The sequence below is a fragment of the Pteropus medius genome, unplaced genomic scaffold (genome assembly GCF_902729225.1).
Source record: "Pteropus medius unplaced genomic scaffold, Ma_sr-lr_union100, whole genome shotgun sequence".
In the NCBI taxonomy this organism is placed as follows: domain Eukaryota; kingdom Metazoa; phylum Chordata; class Mammalia; order Chiroptera; family Pteropodidae; genus Pteropus; species Pteropus medius.
In genome coordinates, this window is record NW_024340848.1 from 2,330,972 (window position 1) to 2,349,479 (window position 18,508).

At 32.5% G+C, this 18,508-nt stretch overlaps 1 pseudogene; it reads right to left on the bottom strand.

The window, feature by feature from the left end:
* Positions 1–5,723: 5,723 nt before the first annotated feature.
* Positions 5,724–5,841, bottom strand: LOC120582912 (uncharacterized; annotated as a pseudogene).
* Positions 5,842–18,508: the final 12,667 nt, after the last annotated feature.

Consider the following 18,508-nt stretch of genomic DNA (forward strand, 5'->3'; position numbering starts at 1 on the left):
AGTAATATTTGAAAGAAACTTTTAAGAAAAATACCATAATTTCATATTTATTATTCTAAAATGTTCTCCATCGCTTAGCCCCTCTTTTGACATTATATTCACTTAACTCTTTTCTGTTGGCCTTTCCCATGGAACAGATTAAGATGCCGAAATAGCTAGATAAAATATCCTTACTTAAAATAGCTATCTTTCTTTAGTAACTGCTTTATCATTTCTTCTTCCCCTTGACTTATTATTTTATTTTTCTTCACAGTAAAAAACTCAGTATCAGTTTCAACAAGTTTTAGGAAGTTTAAACTCCCTTCTTATAATTCTTTAACTCTAGCCTCTATTTTTGCTTCAAATATTAGCTAAGATATTGCTTCTTCTAAAATGCCTTTCTTCTAAAACCACCAACAGATTGGGTCAGATCTCCTTCTAAATATAGGTTATATATAGTTCCCTGGGGTTCCTCCACACTTAACCTTTAACCTAAGGAATAGGCACAAAATATATGTCTCTATATATGTTCTTAATACATATGTACATATGGGCGTGTGTGTGTGATTATTTTGAAGATAAGAATTTATTGACTACACACTGAATTTTCTATACCTGGCATCTATATTATACATGTGCTAAATGTATGGTGAATGAATGAATGAATTCACAATCTATGAAACAGAAAATGTGCATGTATAAGAAACTACACTATAATAAAATAAGTACACTACCATGGTATAGTATCTGAATGTATTGTTCAGCTGTGTGATAAACAAGTGTTCAGACTGAGTCAGATTGGGCCAGATTGGGTCCAAGACAGTTTTCTTTTAGATTATGAGGAAAAAAGTCTCAGCTTGATAATGACCTGGTCTCTAAAGATCATGCTATATTTAAAAGTTTGTTTCTTTAAAAAAAAAATGATTTTGAAGTATATACAAAAGAAATACACATATTTAATGTGTACAATTTGATGTCTTTGAACATATGCAAATGCCCATTATTTCATCACCACAATTGAGGAGATAGACACATTCAACACTGCTCAAAGTTTCCTTGTGCACCCCGCTCTTAAGTGTTCTTGTTAAGAACACTTAACAAGATATCGACACTCTTAAATTTTGAACTATATAATACCATGTTAACTATGGGCTCTATGTTGTATAGCAGACATCTAGAACTTATTCACCTAGAATAACTGGAACTTTATGTCCATGGAATGACTTCCCATTTCCTTAATCAGCCAGCCCTTGGTAACCTCTAATGTATTCTCTGCTTTTATGTGTTTAACTGTTTGATACCTTTATGAGTGGAATCATAGAGTGTTTGTGACTGGCTTATTTCACATAGCATCATGCTCTCCAAGGTCATCCATGTATTGCAGATACCAGTATTGCCTTCATTTTTAAGGCTGTATAGTATTCCACTGTATATATATATATATATATACCACATTTTTTTAATCCATTCACCTGTCGATGGATGCTTGGTCTTTTTCCATAACTTGGCTATTGTGAATAATGCTGCAATGAACATGTTTCCATGTACTTCTGCAGATATCTCTTTTAGACACTTATTTTGTTTCCTTCAGCTATATACCTAGAAGATGAATTGCTGGATGTTATGGTAGTTCTGTTTTTAATTTTTGAGGAATCTCCATTCTGTTCTTCATAATGACTGTACCAATTTATGTTTTTACCAACAGTGTAGCAGGGTTGCTTTCTCTTAACATCCTCACCAACACTTACTAACAGATGCAAAATGATATACCATTGTGGTTTTGATTTGCCTGGTGATTAATAGTATTGAGCACCATTTTATGTACAATCAAGAGCTTACACTGGTTTAACTTATTTTTTGACTTTACGGTGGTGTAAAAGGGATACATATTTAGTAGTAACTGTAGTTCCAATTTTGAATTTCGATCTTTTCTGACTAGTGATATGTGGTATGATACTCTCTGTGATGCTGGGCAGTGGCAGCAAAATGATTTTGCCTAATCGTAGGCAAGCATGTTTAAGGTAGCCTAGGCTCAACTATAATGTACAGTAAGTTAGGTTTATTAAATGCATTTTTGAGTCGTGATATTTTTAATTTATGATGGGTTGATTGGAACGTAACCCACTCATAATCAAGGAGCATCTGCACTAATCAGACATTTGTATATTTTCCTTGGAGAAAATGTCTATTCAGATCTTTGTCTATTCTTTAAATGGAATTCTTTTTTCCTATTCAGTTGTACAAGTTCCTTATATGCTTTGGAAATTAACCCCTTCTCAAGTATATAGTTTGAAATGTTTTCTCCCAATCCAGAAGTTTTTGCTAGTTCTATTGATTGTTTACTCTCTAGAAGCTTTTTAGTTTGATATAATTCCACTTATCTATTTTTGTTTTTGTTCTCCATGTTTCTGGTATCATAGCCATGAAATCATTGCCAAGACCAATGAAAAGAAGCTTTTCTCCTTATTTGCGTCTGGCAAGTTCATAGTTTCAGGTCTTATGTTTAAGTCTTTAACCGATTTTTTGTTTATTTTTGTGTATGGTATCAGATAAAGTACAAATTAAGATGCAACTTAATTTTCTTTGCATGTGGATATCCAGTTTTCCCAACACCATTTGTTGAAGAGACTATCTTTCTTTGATTGTGTATTCTTGAAACTCTTGTCAAAAATCACATAATTATATATGTGTGAGTTTATTTCTGGACTCTTTATTCTGTTCCATTTGTCTGTCTTTATGCCAGTGCCATACTGTTTTGATTACTGTAGCTTTGTACTGTATTACGAAATCAGGAAGCGTGATACGTTCAGACTTTTTGTTTTTTCTTGAGATTGCTTTAGCTGTTCTGAGTCTTTTGTGGTTTCACATCAAGTTTAGAATTGTTTTCTTTTTCTAGTTCTATAAAAATGACATTGGGATTTTCATGGGGATGACAATCTTTTGATCAGTTTGGGTAGCATGAACATTTTAACAATATTAATTATTCTAATTGTGCTTTAATTGTATTCATCAATGTTTCATGATTGTCAGTGTAAAGTCTTTCATCTCCTTGGTTAAGTTTATTCCTAAATTTATTTTCTTGATTTTGATATTTTGTAAATGGGATTATTTTCTTAATATTGGATGATGTGAGTTTAGTATTTGTGTTTAGATTCATGATGTAGAAGAATACCAAAAACGAGGAAAGGTAACAAAACAAAAGAGATTTTTGTATGTTTACTTTGCATCCTGCAACTTTACTGAATTTATTTATTAATTCTAACATTTATTTGATGGTGTCTTTAGGATTTTTTTAAAATATAGGATTATATCATCTGTAAACATAGATAATTTTACTTTCTTTCTGATTTAGATTTAAATTATTTTTCTTGCCTAATTACATTGCAGAGATTTCAGGTATGTTGAACTTCACAGCGAGTATCCTAATTTTGTTATTTATCTTAAAGGAAAAGCTTTCTATTTTTCACAGTTCAGTACGATTTTAACTGTAAGCTTTCATACATGGTCTTTGTTATGTTGAGACAATTTCTTCTATACCTAGTTTGTTGAGCATTTTTATCAAGAAAGAGTGGTGAATTTTGCTTTTTTCTACATATTAAGTTCATGGGATTTTTATTCTTTATTCTGTTAATAGGATGTATTACACATTTTTATTTGCAAAAGTTGAACTCTCTTTGCATCCCAGGGATAAATTTCACTTTTAAATTTCAGATATTAAATTTAATATTTAAATTTGAATTATGTTATTTAATGTAGCATAAAGAAATAAATAATAAAAACAATTGTTTATTTAAGTTTTACATAAGTTCAAAATAAGCATAAACAGACAGTAATTGAAGAATGCATGTTAAAATGACTACTTGGGTTAAGGAAACTAATAAGAATTAATAACCCGCATAGTTTCCTTTGTGAATGTGATTTAGTGGTGACCCTAGTGTTTTTATCAGTATAAATTTAAATGTCCAAAAAATATTTTAGTAGGGTCTTGAGGTAGAAGAATGCCAAAAATGAGGAAAGGTAACAAAACAAAATAGATCATACTCGCATTAAGAAAAAATATAGTACCAATTGATGGTTTCTGGAAATACGTAACAAAATGTATTAAAGTATTTTATACATAAACACATATATGTATATTTTCATGATTTTAGTTTTATATTTTATTTATCCAATTATTCTGTTATTGCTACCTTAACTCATTTAATAAGATCTTAAATTATCTTGTATTTTATAATATAAAAGAAAAATAACTAATTTAATTACTCTAAACAGTTTTTTAAATTACGAATAAAATTTGTGGCATGTAACAATTTGGCAAAAATGCGAACATTGAAACTAACTTTCCAATTTCATTAAAGGATAAAGAAAAACATAAAATAATATATTTGAAAGATGTACCATTTCAATGATGGTATGGAATTTTTGTTGAAATAGCTCTGTTATTTGGAAGAATTATCACTATACAGTGAGAATGGAAAAGGAAATAAAAAATACAATGTATACCTTATCTCATTAGTTAAGAGAGAAGTTCAGGAGACATTATTGTCTTCAGTGACTCCAGGTTCATTTTTTGCCACATTCTCCTAAAATATAGTTAGGAGAAATATACCACATGGAAATCTGGGACACTTAATGAAGTTAGCTATATTTTAATCACACATTTAGATATTAGCATAATACCTAATGTAACTTTGGATTATGTTCATTTTTTTCACTTTGTATTAGCAATATTTAAATTGCTTTGATTATGTACTTGCTTCCCCTTGTTTATCATTGTCAAAAATATATATAATAAACAATAAATACATATATTATCTAGTTACAGTCATATGCTTGCTATTCATTAAATGTCTGTTGACCTGGAGAGTACAAGTATAAGTTGATTTTGTCATTTTTAAATGAAAATCATAGGAAGCTAGAAAGACACATAAAATGATTTAGAGGTATAATGAATAGTTTACCTTAAATTTATATAACTCCGACTCTGATTTTTGTAGAGAATGTTTCATTTCAATTTAATTAGTTACATTATTTTATCAAGTGGTTCTATTTTGGTGATTGACAAATATGCAAATGTGAAATGACTTCAGTAACATTCAATTATGTCTTTAGTTAATATTTTTAAGCTCTTAATCATAAAAATAAACTTTCATGAAATGTGAGCCATATGATGCCTACATAAATTAAAATATTTTTCAAATTTTGAGACAATTTATATGTAATGCTATCATTAAGACACCTCCCTCCCCAAGAAAAAGTGTACCTAGACTCATCATTTAGGACGATATAATCTTTGAATATTTTTAGTGAAGTATAAGTCAAAAGCTATATGTTAAGAAACGTTTGTAACTATAGGAAATCATCATGTTTTCCTCCATTGATGTATGACCTGAAATATTTTTATAATAACTGAGACACATAATCAAGAAGTAGAAAAAAAATTAGTAGAACATGACAGCTGTTATAGTTTACACATAACCTCTTGCACTGTAGAAATATACTTTCTAAAAGTAGTTAAACAAACACAAAATAACATATGTTGGTTTAAAATTGTATCGTATTAGCTAATTATAATTTTAAAAAGTGATTGCATTTCCCTAATGAAATACAAATATTGTCAATAGAATATTTATCCCAAGAAGCCTAAGTTAGGTGATTTATTTTTTATTATTTTTTAGGCGAGGCAAACCTCCCAGATTGCAAGGACCTTGTCAGCATACAATCTCTTATTTTTTTCTTTTCTATGCCTACAGCACCTGGTCTTCCTAGGTGGTCTCCCATTCGAATACAACCAGGCCCAACCCTGCTTAGCTTCCTAGATCAGGCAGGATGGGGCTTGTTCAGGGTAGCATGGCCATAGACCTAAGTTAGGTTATCTAGAGAGAATTTTTGTTACAAAAACAGCAGACAAATAAAAACAAATATTTTCTTCCTAAATTGCCTTTAACAATTTAGATTTTTGTTTTTCATCTTTTATGAGATAGTTGCAGAGTTCAGTGGAAAAGAATTTTAAAACATTTTATAATAGTACTTTAGGAAATTTTTACTCAATATTTTCCAAAGATTCTTTTGTTAAATGAGGAAACCTGAGAGTTCACAGATGAAGGTAGGCATTTTAGACGTACTTGGAAAGGTTTTTCCACCCAGATATTTTGCAATTTGGTTAAGGAAGCATATGTTGAACATATAGTATGAGGAGAGTGCTGCACTGGCTAAGTGCTGTGAGGATACTAAGCTGGATCAAATATCTCTGCTCTCCAAAAGCTCAGAACATAGTTGGAGAGCTTGAAGACCATTAGCGTGGTAAAAACTACACATATATGCAAGCCTAATTTTTTAAAGAGATGGAAAAGAGACTAATTTAAGATAAGAAATGCATATTTGAGGGAACGAGTTTGAATTGTGTCTCAACTGTTAATAAAAACTGTTAAAAGCAATACTTTCTATGCTTTATAGTTCTAAATGAGGTCTGGAAGAGGGAGAATAAAGGTCTGGAAGAGGGAGAATAAAAGAGAGTTATAAGAATAGTCAGTTGATCAGTGTGTTAGGAGACGGTGGAGGAACAGGGTAGTGTAGCATGATTTCAGAATTGTAGCTCCTTAGGGAATATTTCCACATTTGCATCTTCCACTACTAGCTACAATATTATTAAAGGCAATCACAGAAACACTCAAAATCAGATATATTAAAATTATAAGTATGTGTATTTTGGCATATAAATAGGTATATTAAAGATAATCTAATCATGCATTCTCTCTTTATATCTTTGAGTTTCTAGTTTTATAAACCCATACTCTTTACCTCTTATAACGGGTATTTTGGGGAAATTGCCTCTGTAGGAGGTCTTGAAGATTGAGAATAATAGAGTTCTCTTCTTATTTGTTCCTTGTGCTCACAAAGAAACCAAGTTCAAGGGTTTAAATGTGGTTTGTCCTTTCACAGCTAGAGATAATGACCTTCCTGCTTATAAAAAATATAATAAAAATATTCTGAGGAGTGTGTTTTTGTTTTTAAAATCAAAACACAGATTATATTTTACTATACGAAATACAAAATCTCCCCAAAAGTGAAATGTTACATTCAATTTTATTTTTATTATCTACAGAGTAAATATATAATAGAAAGAATATAACAAAAGCTTAAAAAATGCCTCTGTGTTTATGAGAAAGTTATATTCTTAATTTTTATGTACATTGTAAATTTGATATGACTGACTGCTATTTACTTCTCTGTTGTATTTTTTTTTCTCCTTTAATTTGCTAATACCATCAAAGTTAAATTTTACATGTGATTTTAATGAGATGGATCTTCGTTTCTCTTTATGAATTTATTTAAATGTATGATTTTTTAGATGTAGACAGCCAATGAAATAAAAAAAATATGTATACAATATTTAATATTGAGTGAGCCCATCTTCCAAAACTTTTCTTTTTATTTGAAGCTAAGATACCACATTTTCATCATGACAACAGTCATGCCATATTACTTTCATATAAATAAGTATATTCAGTCTAATATGGGATTCAACTTGATATGTGATTCCATTTAAAGGTGAAACTATCTCAATTTCTTGATTTGTTGTAGTCTTCTTTTTAAAATTTTGTTTATAGTCTATGGTTTTTTTTATATATAGTATTAGAGCAATTGACTGCATTTGTTTTTTCATACTTTTCCCATCTGCTTAAATAGTACTTTTTATATATTTTGGCCTTTTGCTACCTTCACTGAAATTTTTCTATTTTATAAATTATGTATCAAATAATAATTGAAAATATTGTGTAAAATGCATTTCCTAAGAAAAGTTCTAGCAGTTTATATTATAAAATTCTTACCACAGGCATTGCAAAGCATCACAGACCAAAAAAATAAAGAAAAGAAAAAAATAAATCAATACAAGAAAGGATAGTATTTATATTATGTATAGATTAAGATTGAAAGTGAGTTTTAGAGATTGGAGGGAAGGTTGAAAACACATTTATGGTGAGAATTATCAATATTTTTTCTCTCTGAATAAGCCTGGGTAAATTCTGCTAGGGGAAAAAATACATCAGTAGACAAAATTGTTATCCATGGAAGATCATTTTTATTCTTCTCAGTACACATGAAAGAGTACAGAATTTTATGTATATATTTCTATCTTATATACTTTTAGGGTATTCTAAAATAAAGAATGTGGACCGAAAAGGAGGGGTTAGTAGATGGCCTGAAACCTATTTTCCCTCCCCTGTGATGCTCATGAAGAAATATAAAGCAATAAGGTGATCAGACCTCCTTGTAAAGAAGCCAATTTGATCACCTGATAGTATTTACTAGTGGAAATGTAATGATTATTTTTATCTGTTAAATACTTTTAACAGTATATTCCTTGTCTATCAAAATGGCTTATAAACCTCAAAATTATGGATTTATAGACTTCTAGAAAATGTCAGTGACCTCCTGTAATTATCAGAGTAAAAATGAAGATATTACATGACTAATATGACTCCATATGTGCAGGTAATGCCCTGATGCATCTCTTGGGAAGTGGTATGCTAAATCTGAGTAAGAGCTTGGCCTAATATGTGAAGAAAGGATCTGAAAAGCTACAGTGCTCTTCTGCAAGTTTGTAAACCTGTGGCTTGGGATTGTCTGCATACTTTGAACTATCAGTAAAACTTTTTTGAGGGTAAAATGTATGCTTTCTGTGAGCTGGCCTTTGTGTTATCTTAGTATGCCAAGTTCATTTTTTATTTGCATTTATGGATTACCCAAAGACATTAATATCACCATGCTCAAGTAGTTTTCCAATTCAAGAAAACACTTTCTTTTGGCAATTGGTAAATAGAGGTAGTTAAAAAACGATAATTCTTTACAATAAACATATAACGCAGCAGTTGCACTTTTTGCCATTTATCCCAGAACACTGTAAACATGTGGTCACACAAAAACTTATATGTGAATGTTCATAGCAGTGTTTTTTATATTAGGCCTAAATAAATTAAGAAGAGCCCAGATATCCCTTCAACTAGTGAATATATAAATGGGTTGTTTAACCATTTAACACATACAGCATACGCACCCACACACACAAACACACACACACACACACATCACACACACACGCACACACAATACATCACCGGGCCATGGGATACCCACCAATAAAAAATAATGAACTATTGATTTTTACAACATAACTTTAAGGAATTATGAGTATAAAAAGCTATTCTAATAAAAGTTATATACTGTATGATTTAATTTATATAACTTTTTTTAAAAACAATGTTAGAAATGGAGAACAAATTAGTGGCTGTTAGGGTTTAATGGTGAAGGTCAGGAGAGATTTGAGGGAATGGGCATGGCTATCAAAGAACAATACAAGGGGTAGTTGTCGTGTTGGTCTATTCTTTATCTTGACTGTAGTAATGAATGCATAAACCTGCACATTTGATAAAATTTTATAAAACTAAATACACACATACACATATGCAAATGAATGAAAGTGAAACAGGATATCCAAATGAGATCGGTGGTTTTTATAAATGTTTATATCTTCGTTGTGATATTGTGTTATACTTTTATAGAATATTGTCATTGGGGTAAACTAAAGTGTACATGTGATCTCTCTATTTCTTTCATGTGCATGTGACTCTACAATGATCTCAATTAAAATTTCAGTTAAATAAGTATTTACATTTAATCTTTAAAAATTTTACCTTATGTATATATTATTAGAAAAAGAGAACTCGTGCTATAGATTAAATATGTGCTCCCAAAATTCATATGTTGAAACTTAATATCCAATGCGATAGTATTAAGAGGTAAAGTGTTTGGTAGGTGATAAGATGGTGAGGGGAGAGGCTTTATTAATGGGATTAGTGTCCTTAAAAAAGGGATATGGAATAGCTCCTTCACCCCTTCTGTCATGTGAGGACACATCAAGAAGATGGCTGTCTATGAATAAGGAAATAGGCACTCAACAGATGCAGAGTCTTCCACTGCCTCCTGGACTGTGAAAAATAAATTTCAGTTTTTTATAAGCCACCCAGTCTATGGTATTTTGTTATAGCAACTCAAACAGACTAAGACATTTTTTGTATAGGAAAAAAAAAAAACTATTCATTTTATTCATCATAGAAAAGAGAAATACGTATATATGAAACTAACCTTTACATGTAAAAACATATTGTAGTCAGTGGAGTAGACTCTGCTCATACAAAGGCATACATAGTTGGAGTGGAGTATGGAAAGATATTCAACATAGCGAATATTGTTGCAATAAATTAGAGCAGCTCAAACATAGAATGCTCTACCTTTTTATTTTTTATTTATTTTGAAAATTAAAGTGTTTTTAATTATGCGTATATCATATAAATAGAAAAAGATGAATGAAATACCTCAAAATATGAATCATAATTTATAATTTTAGGATTAGAAGTGTTTTTTATGTTCTTATATGTACTTTTCTCTATTTTTCAAGTCTCGTACAATGAATGTGAATTAATTTATAGGCAGGAAAAATAACGAGTTTTTAAAACAAATAGCGGCATATCCATACAATGAAATACTACTCAAGAATAAAAAGATGATCATTGATACATATATCAATATGATTGAATCTTCAAAGCATCATGCTAAAGAAGCCAGACACTAAAGGCTACATACTGTATGATTTCATTTATATGAGACCATGGAAAAGATGCACTACCTTTTTTAAATCGTGTACTTTCTTATCAGTAACACACAAGTGAAAAATATCTGGATATCTGGTAGGAGATTAGAGTTAAGAGTCAAAATTTATTGTTTGGATGAGATAATGTTACAAATTCATCCAACATTCAAATTACTTTGATTTTATTTATTGGATTATCTGTGAGATAATTGGTTAAATAGTTTTTTCATTTCCTACCCAATTTTAAACACCATGCTGGGCACTGGTAATAAAGTGGAGAGCAAAATTAGATAAAGGTCTTGCTTTCCTTGAGTTCACAGTCTGATGAGTTAGACATACTTAATTGAATGGGTGCATGAATAATGGTCACATTAAAACCAACTGACAACTCTGGTAAGTGCTGTAAAATGTTCTGTTAAGGGAAAGAAATCTGATGTAATTCTATTTTTTCTTGAGGAAGTAATATTAGACAGTTTTGGTACCAGAAATAATTTTAAATCTTTAAAGAGGAGACATTCAGGAGTAGGATGGATAACAACTGAAGGAGAAATAGAAGGTGCTGTGAAAGAAAAGTCTAGTGAGACTAGGATGTTGAAGGCTGGCAGAGGGTGAGTTTGAAGGTACATAGTTTGACTATTCAGACTTTAAATTCTTTCATCATAATAATAATAATGGGAGAAATTTAGTCTTGAGCATGTTGTTGAAAAAGGAACTATTATATTTAGGAAAAAAGACTATAATGCAAGGGTAAATAATTATATTTGCATCCAGCAAAACAATTATCTCTGCATGCTAATGTTATTGCTCTGCCTTTACTATAGAGATTAGATTTGAAAAGATGGTTTCCTAATGAATATAATCAGTTAAGATTATTAGTTTTAGTAAATGATAATATTTAGAAAGAAGAAATTTGTACAGAGTTTGAGGTGTTTCGACATTCTGTTTTTTGAATTAATGTTTAAAGTGGATATATCATGAAGATAGTGCACAGAGGAAGGAAGATATGATGATGACATATGTTTAGGTTTATTAGGTTTAGATACGTTTTCCAGGTTGTGCAACTGGATATGGCATTTGTTGAGATATTGACAATGGAAGAAATAATATGATGAACAGGGTGATCATTAGTGTGATTCTGAACAATAGTATGCATGAATCTGAGCACAGAGTCCAGAGCCTAGATCACTGGTCATGGACACAAGTATAGGTAGATGGTCTTCATCAATGAATCATCCCATCTCTGATCTCAGAGAGAAGAGAGTGGAATTTTAGTTTTGAAAATAGGCATCAATTAGAGGCCATATAAAGATGGAAATTATATATCTATATCTATATATCTATCTATCTAATCTATCTATCTAATCTATCTATATAGAGGGAGAAAGAGAGTAAAGTCTAGATAATTCGATTTCATTTTTTTTTGAGTTAAGATAAATAGATTTGAGAAGACAAGTAGATATTACGTATAAAGTGTAACATTGATAGGTTAAAAAGGTGATTGATAAAATAGGTCAAAAAGATAAAACAAGCATTAAAAATGGGCATTATTTTCTAAAGATACTTTGAATATTATAAGCCTAAGGGATACTATATTATATTACATTTTTAGGTCAAAATCCAAGGCTCCAGAAATTTTTTGTCCTTGAATTAGAGGATGGACAACTCCTGTTTTATAAAGGAAGAAAGAAGAAAATATGTCTATAGTTGTAGGTTAGTTGATATAACTGCCACAAAGATTGAGAGACTGAACATTTGATAGTTTCTATTTTCTCTTTGGGATAATTTTGTCTTCTTAGACGGAGGGGACAATACAGACAGATGAGGAAAGAATGGTTAGGCATAGTAAAGAAAGTTTGAGATTGTTACTTTGAAAGTATGAGTGTTCACCAGCGAAATATAACATGATTTCTAGGCCAGATTGAGAGTCCACTTGAGACTGATGGTTCTTCATTATTGTGGAAATAATCAACCCTACCATCTTTTAAAAATTTTTACAGCATTGTTAGGGTGTTTAGTGGAAGGCCTGGGAAAATCAAATTGTTCAGTTCTTCCAGGATTGGAATTCTTACAGAGAGCTTGTGGCAATTGCTGCTTGTTATTCTACAAAGTCTGTATTCCCTTCTTGGGTACAAAACTTGGTTATTTATTTCATCTTCCCTTTCATTCAGATATGACCAGTAGTTGGTATCTAGCCAAAGGAATGTGAGCAAAATTTAGCTTACATATATTCAGGCCTGACCTATGAAATCTCCCCATCTATTTTTCTGTGATCTCTTTCTTTTATATGACTGAGGTAAAAATATCAAGGTAATCTTGGAAACCACATGTTGTATATGACAGAGCAACCACCAAACAAGTTTCCTAAATGATCACATGAAAGAGTAATACCCAGGGAAACTTATGATTACCTAGGACTTTTTTTTGTGAACAGAAAACAAATTTCAATTGTGTTAAGCCAGTAGCAAGATCTCTTTTTTTTTTCCTGTTAAAATCCAGACTGTAAATAATTTATGCTTTGTGTGGGCTTTAGGGTCTCTGTCATAACTACTCAACTGTGCAACTATAATACAAAGACAGATGTAGGCAATACATAAACAAATAAGCATGTCTGTGTTTAATAAAACTTTATTTCTAAAACAGGCCATAAGTCAAATCAACGACTGGGGTGTGCTGACATTAGTATTAAACATTTGTTACCTCAAACTAGCCTATTAGTTCAAACTAATATGCATGTGTTATGAAAACAGGCACAGAAAGATATAATATATTTTAAAGTGTACTTTTTCAGTAACAATGTAGAAATGAATCTAAATAAGAAATGAAGAGAGGAGGATAATGATGTAGTAAGTATAATTAATGAAGTCAGATATTGGACATTGCAACAAAATTGAAGAATTTTAGTAGTGGAATTGATTTAACAGTCAAGCCAGAAGTAATTTTGAGTTAATCACATGGGAGTTGATGACAGGTTCTAGAGTGAATAGTTGGGAGTAGATGACAAGAAAGCTAATCTAAATAAGTTATGCACATTTATGATAACTGCAGAACAGCAATGTGAAAAGCCAAGGGTCAATTAGGATTCGGTGTTTATGTAATGATGATTTAAATGCCAATACTCTAAAACTATATCATATATAATACATAATGTTAGAGATATATGTATAGGTATACATATAGGTATTTCTTATTGATATGACACACAGACACTGATATACATATACACATTATTTATTGCTTATGTATGTATGTACGTATACACACAAATCAAATATGTAGAAATACATATGTAGATATAAATATGAGTATATATATAGGTATACATGCTTGATTATACAATCTTTGCTACTGAGATGCCAAACAGATCATCCATTTCAGATTTGTGTAATGCCAGAGTTTCTCAATTCAGGTGTAAAAATAAAAACATCTATTATTTATGAACATATTATAAAATAATGAAGAACATAATTATAATTAAATGGCTTCTGTATGAAGAAAGGCCATCTTTCTTTGTAATACAATTGACTGTAGTCATCTGGAGTAGTGTAAGGAAATAGGAATCTATTTTATTATCACTCTAAATAACTAAAAAGCAGCTTTGAAAGAAAACATAACAGAAAAATTGTGTTGTAAATAATTATAGTCATAAAACAATTTAAGTGTAAAATGTCTTATTCATACTTAGGTTTTCTGACATATGAGTTGATTTGTGGCAGGTTAAGGATACATCATATAACTACACTTGCTAACACTGTGCACTATATTGTGTCATTGAAAAGTGTGAAATTAATTTACATTACCACGAAATGGTAAAACATTTCTCTCTTCCCAACAAAGTAATCTCTCAAAAGTAATTTATTATGCACAGACTCCTTTTAGCCAAGTTCATTAACTGATGTTACATTTGCTGAAGTGCCAAAACTATGAAAATTACTTAAAATATTTTGACCAAACAAGGGTGGAATAATTACAGCATTATTTTCTTAATTACTAAGCAGCCTAGTTACAAAATTTGCTTATATTTATGATGCATTGAAAATATGTTTAGTGCTTAGGGTAGAAACTAAATGTTTCGATTAAAATATGACTCAAGGTGAAGTGATAGCATCTATAAGTGGATGACGCACAGCTGTGTTCTAATGGCTCTCAACAAATACTGGCCAATGATAATATATCAATTACAGAAACAAGTTTTATTCTTATATTCTCTATTAAAACTTTTGTTAAAAGATAATGAATACTTCTATTTTTTATAGATAATACAAATTACTATCATGTGATATGTCTTTACTTGAAATGCCATTTATATATAGTTTAAGTGTATAAATTGTCTTTATCTGACTTCACTCAGCACAATACCCTTTATGTCCATCCATGTTGTTGCAGATGTAAAGATTTTATTCATTAATTTGTTCATTCATTTATTCATTTGTTTATTTTTATGGCTGAGAAATATTCCATTGTATATATATACCACCTCTCTTTTATTCATCCATCAATGGACACCAAGATTGCTTCCATATCTTGGCTATTGTAAATAATGCTGCCATGTACATATGGATTTCCTTGTTCCTTCAAAGTTGCATTTTGGATTCTTCAGATAAATACCCAGAAGTAGTATTTCTGGGTCCTTCTTTGTCTCTTGTTGTAGACTCTGTTTTAAAGTCTATTTTGTCTGATATAAGTATTGCTACCCCAGATATTTTTCTATTTTTATGAAATGTCTTTTTGCATCCCTTTACTTTCAGCCTGTGTGTGTCTTTTGCTCTGAAGTGAGACTCTTGTAGGCAGCATATGTAAAGGTCTTGTTTTCTTATCTAGTCTTCCACCCTATCTTTTGATTGGAAGATTTAATTCTTTTTTATTTGAAGCACTTGTTGATAATTAGTTATTGCCATTTTATTATACTTTTGATACATTTTTTTTTAATTCTTCTTAAAGAAGTCCCTCCAACATTTTCTGTAATACTGGCTTGGTGGTAATGAACTCCTTTAGCTTTTTCTTGTCCGAGAAGCTCTTTATCTGTCCTTCAATTCCAAATAACTTTGCTAGGTAGAGTAATCTTGGTTGTAGGACCTTGCTTTTCATCATTTTGAATATTTCCTGCAAAGCCTTTCTGACCTGAAAACTTTCTGTTGAGAAATAGGCTGATAGTCTTATGGGAGCTCCCTTGTAGGTAACTAATTGCTTTTCTCTTGCTGTTTTTAAGATTTTCTCTTTGTCTTTAACCTTTGGCATTTTAATTATAATATATCTTGGCGTAGGCTTGTTTGGGTTCATCTTGTTTGAGACTCTCTGAGCTTCCTAGAGTTATATGTCTATTTCCTTCACCAAGTTTTCAGTCATTATTTTTCAAATAGGTTATCAATTTCTTGTTCTCTATCTTTTTTTTCTGGTACCCCTATAATATGATATTGTTATGCTTGATGTTGTCTCAGAGGCTATCCTCATTTATTTGGATACTTTTTTCTTTTTGCTGTTCTGATTGAGTGTCCTCTCCTACCCCATCTTCTGTACTGGTGATTTCGATCCTCAGCTTCCACTCTTTTGATTCCCTCTAATGTACTCTTCATCTCAGATATTCTATTCTTCATTTCTGACTGGTTTCATTTTATGTTTTCCATCTCCGTTTTTGTTTTCTATCTCTTTGTTAAAGTTCTCAGTGAGTTCATCTACTCTTCCCCTAAGTTCATTGGGCATCCTTATAACAAGTGTTTTGAACTCTGCTTCTGGTAGGTTGCATGTCTCCATTTTGTTTAGTTCTTTTCCTGGAGCTTTGTTCTGTTCTTTCATGTGGGACATGTTTCTTTGTCTCCTCATTTTGGCTGCTTGCCTGTGTTTGTTTCTATTTTTTAGGTAGGGCTCTTAAGTCTCCTAGTCTTAGTCAAGTGGCTTTGTGTAGTAGGTGCATTGTGGGGCCCAGGAGGCAATCCTCCCTGGTCAACTGAGCTGCGTGCTCAAGGTGTGTCCCATGTATGAGTTGCGTGTGCCCTCCTGTTGTAGTTCAGCATTGGTTGCTGCTAGCACATTAACAGGAGAGATTGACACTTGAATTGATTGGTTGTGAGGATTGGCTGGTGAGGAGCCAACCTTACAGAGCAGGATTCATTTTAGTAGGGCTCTGATACCTGCCTAGTCTGTCCTTCGGGTGTGTCCTACTTTGATGCAGTCCTGGATGGTGCTCCGGCTCTGGCACTGGTTGAAACAGGCCACTGGGTATGCCATCCCCAGAGCCTCCTGTGAGGGGTCCAGCTGCAGGCCAAGTTTAGTCACAGCCTGTGCACTTCTGGGGCCACCTGGTAAGAGTCACCAAGCAATCCGCAGAATGCTGCCACCTATTGCTGGGATTATAGATACCTTGAGAGGCCACGCCAGGAACTGAAACTGGTGGCTGATAGAGTTATGGGGCACGCTGAGGCCAAATTCTGTTTCTTTGGATTTTGTGAGCCTTTGAGAGATCTTTAGGAAAGTCTGCAGGATGAGCCAAGGTAGGCAATTTGTATGGAAGAAAACACTGGAGGCAGCTTGGGTGGGCCCACAACTTGGGAGAGAAGGGGTCTCAGGGAATCACCTGGGTGGAGCAGCTTGTGTTAACCAGGTTGGTGGCAACTCAGATATGGTGCATACCTGTGTCTGCACGCTGGGAAGGAGGAGGCCATAACAAAGGAAGAAAAGACTCTGCCAATACTTCTGTTTGGGAGAAAGCCACCCCTCCAAACCTTGCCTGAAGCCAACAACTCAGTTCCTCCTCATGTGTCCCTGGCACCTTTCAAGTTGCTGCCCCAGTGCTGGAGCTCAGAGCAAGTAAGTCCATCACTGAGTAAGTCCATTTGCTTGCTGTTTAAGAAATCATCTGCAACTCCCACAGCCCTCTGTTTCACTTAGCTACAATCTTTGCTGGTTTTCACAGCCATGGATTGTAGGATCTTCTCTTCCTGGCACTGCAACCCTGGGCTGAGGATCCCAGTATGGGGCCAGAAGGGGAGCCCAGTCTGGGGCTGGGACCCCTCACTCCTTAGGATGTAGGGGTTCTGCAGCAAAGATAACTGTCCTGATTCTCATCTGCCACACACAGTTCTTGCACCTGCTTGTTTCACATCCATCCCCACTTCTACCAGTCTCCAGTTGTATGTATGTCTTATGTATGTCTCTTATGTATGTCTCCAGTTGTAGGACTTCTGTTCAGCCAGGTCTCAGGCAACTCCCAGGGATGGCCGTTCTGTAGTTTCACTGTAATTTTGATATAGTCGAGAGAGGAGGTGAGTAGTATCTACCTTCTATACCATCTTGACCAGACGACATTATTATTATTATTATTATTATTATTATTATTATTATTATTTATTTTTTAATTTAAGGGATTCAAGTATAATCATGAAGTGAACTGGCTACAGAACTTTGTCAGATAAAGGACTTGACAATTAAAATTCATGTCCAAGTATTTCATTCACTTTCACTAACTGGTAAGGGAAAAGTTATACTGTCCTACCCTAGTCTTACCTTACACAGCTGGGTGTCCAGAGGACATTCCCAAGGATTTCACCCTGAATGAGAAGCAGTAGCCTAAACATTCACTCTGGACCACATCGAATACTTATAGATCATCAATCTCAGAGATGAGAGGTCCTACAGAAGGTACTTGATCTTACTTCTACCCAGGCTATCTTGTCCAATTTTGATAAAACCAAAATCTCAGTTGCAGAGGATCTTATTCTGCCATATCAATAGTCAAAGATGGTTTATCCACACTTACTCACATATTCTGATTCTTAGGTAAATAAATCCAAACTCTCCATCAACAGTTGATTGTTAGTTTCACATAGAGCTAAGAGAGTCTTTTATAATTAATAGTTATAAGGACAAAAAGAAAGGAGAGGCAGT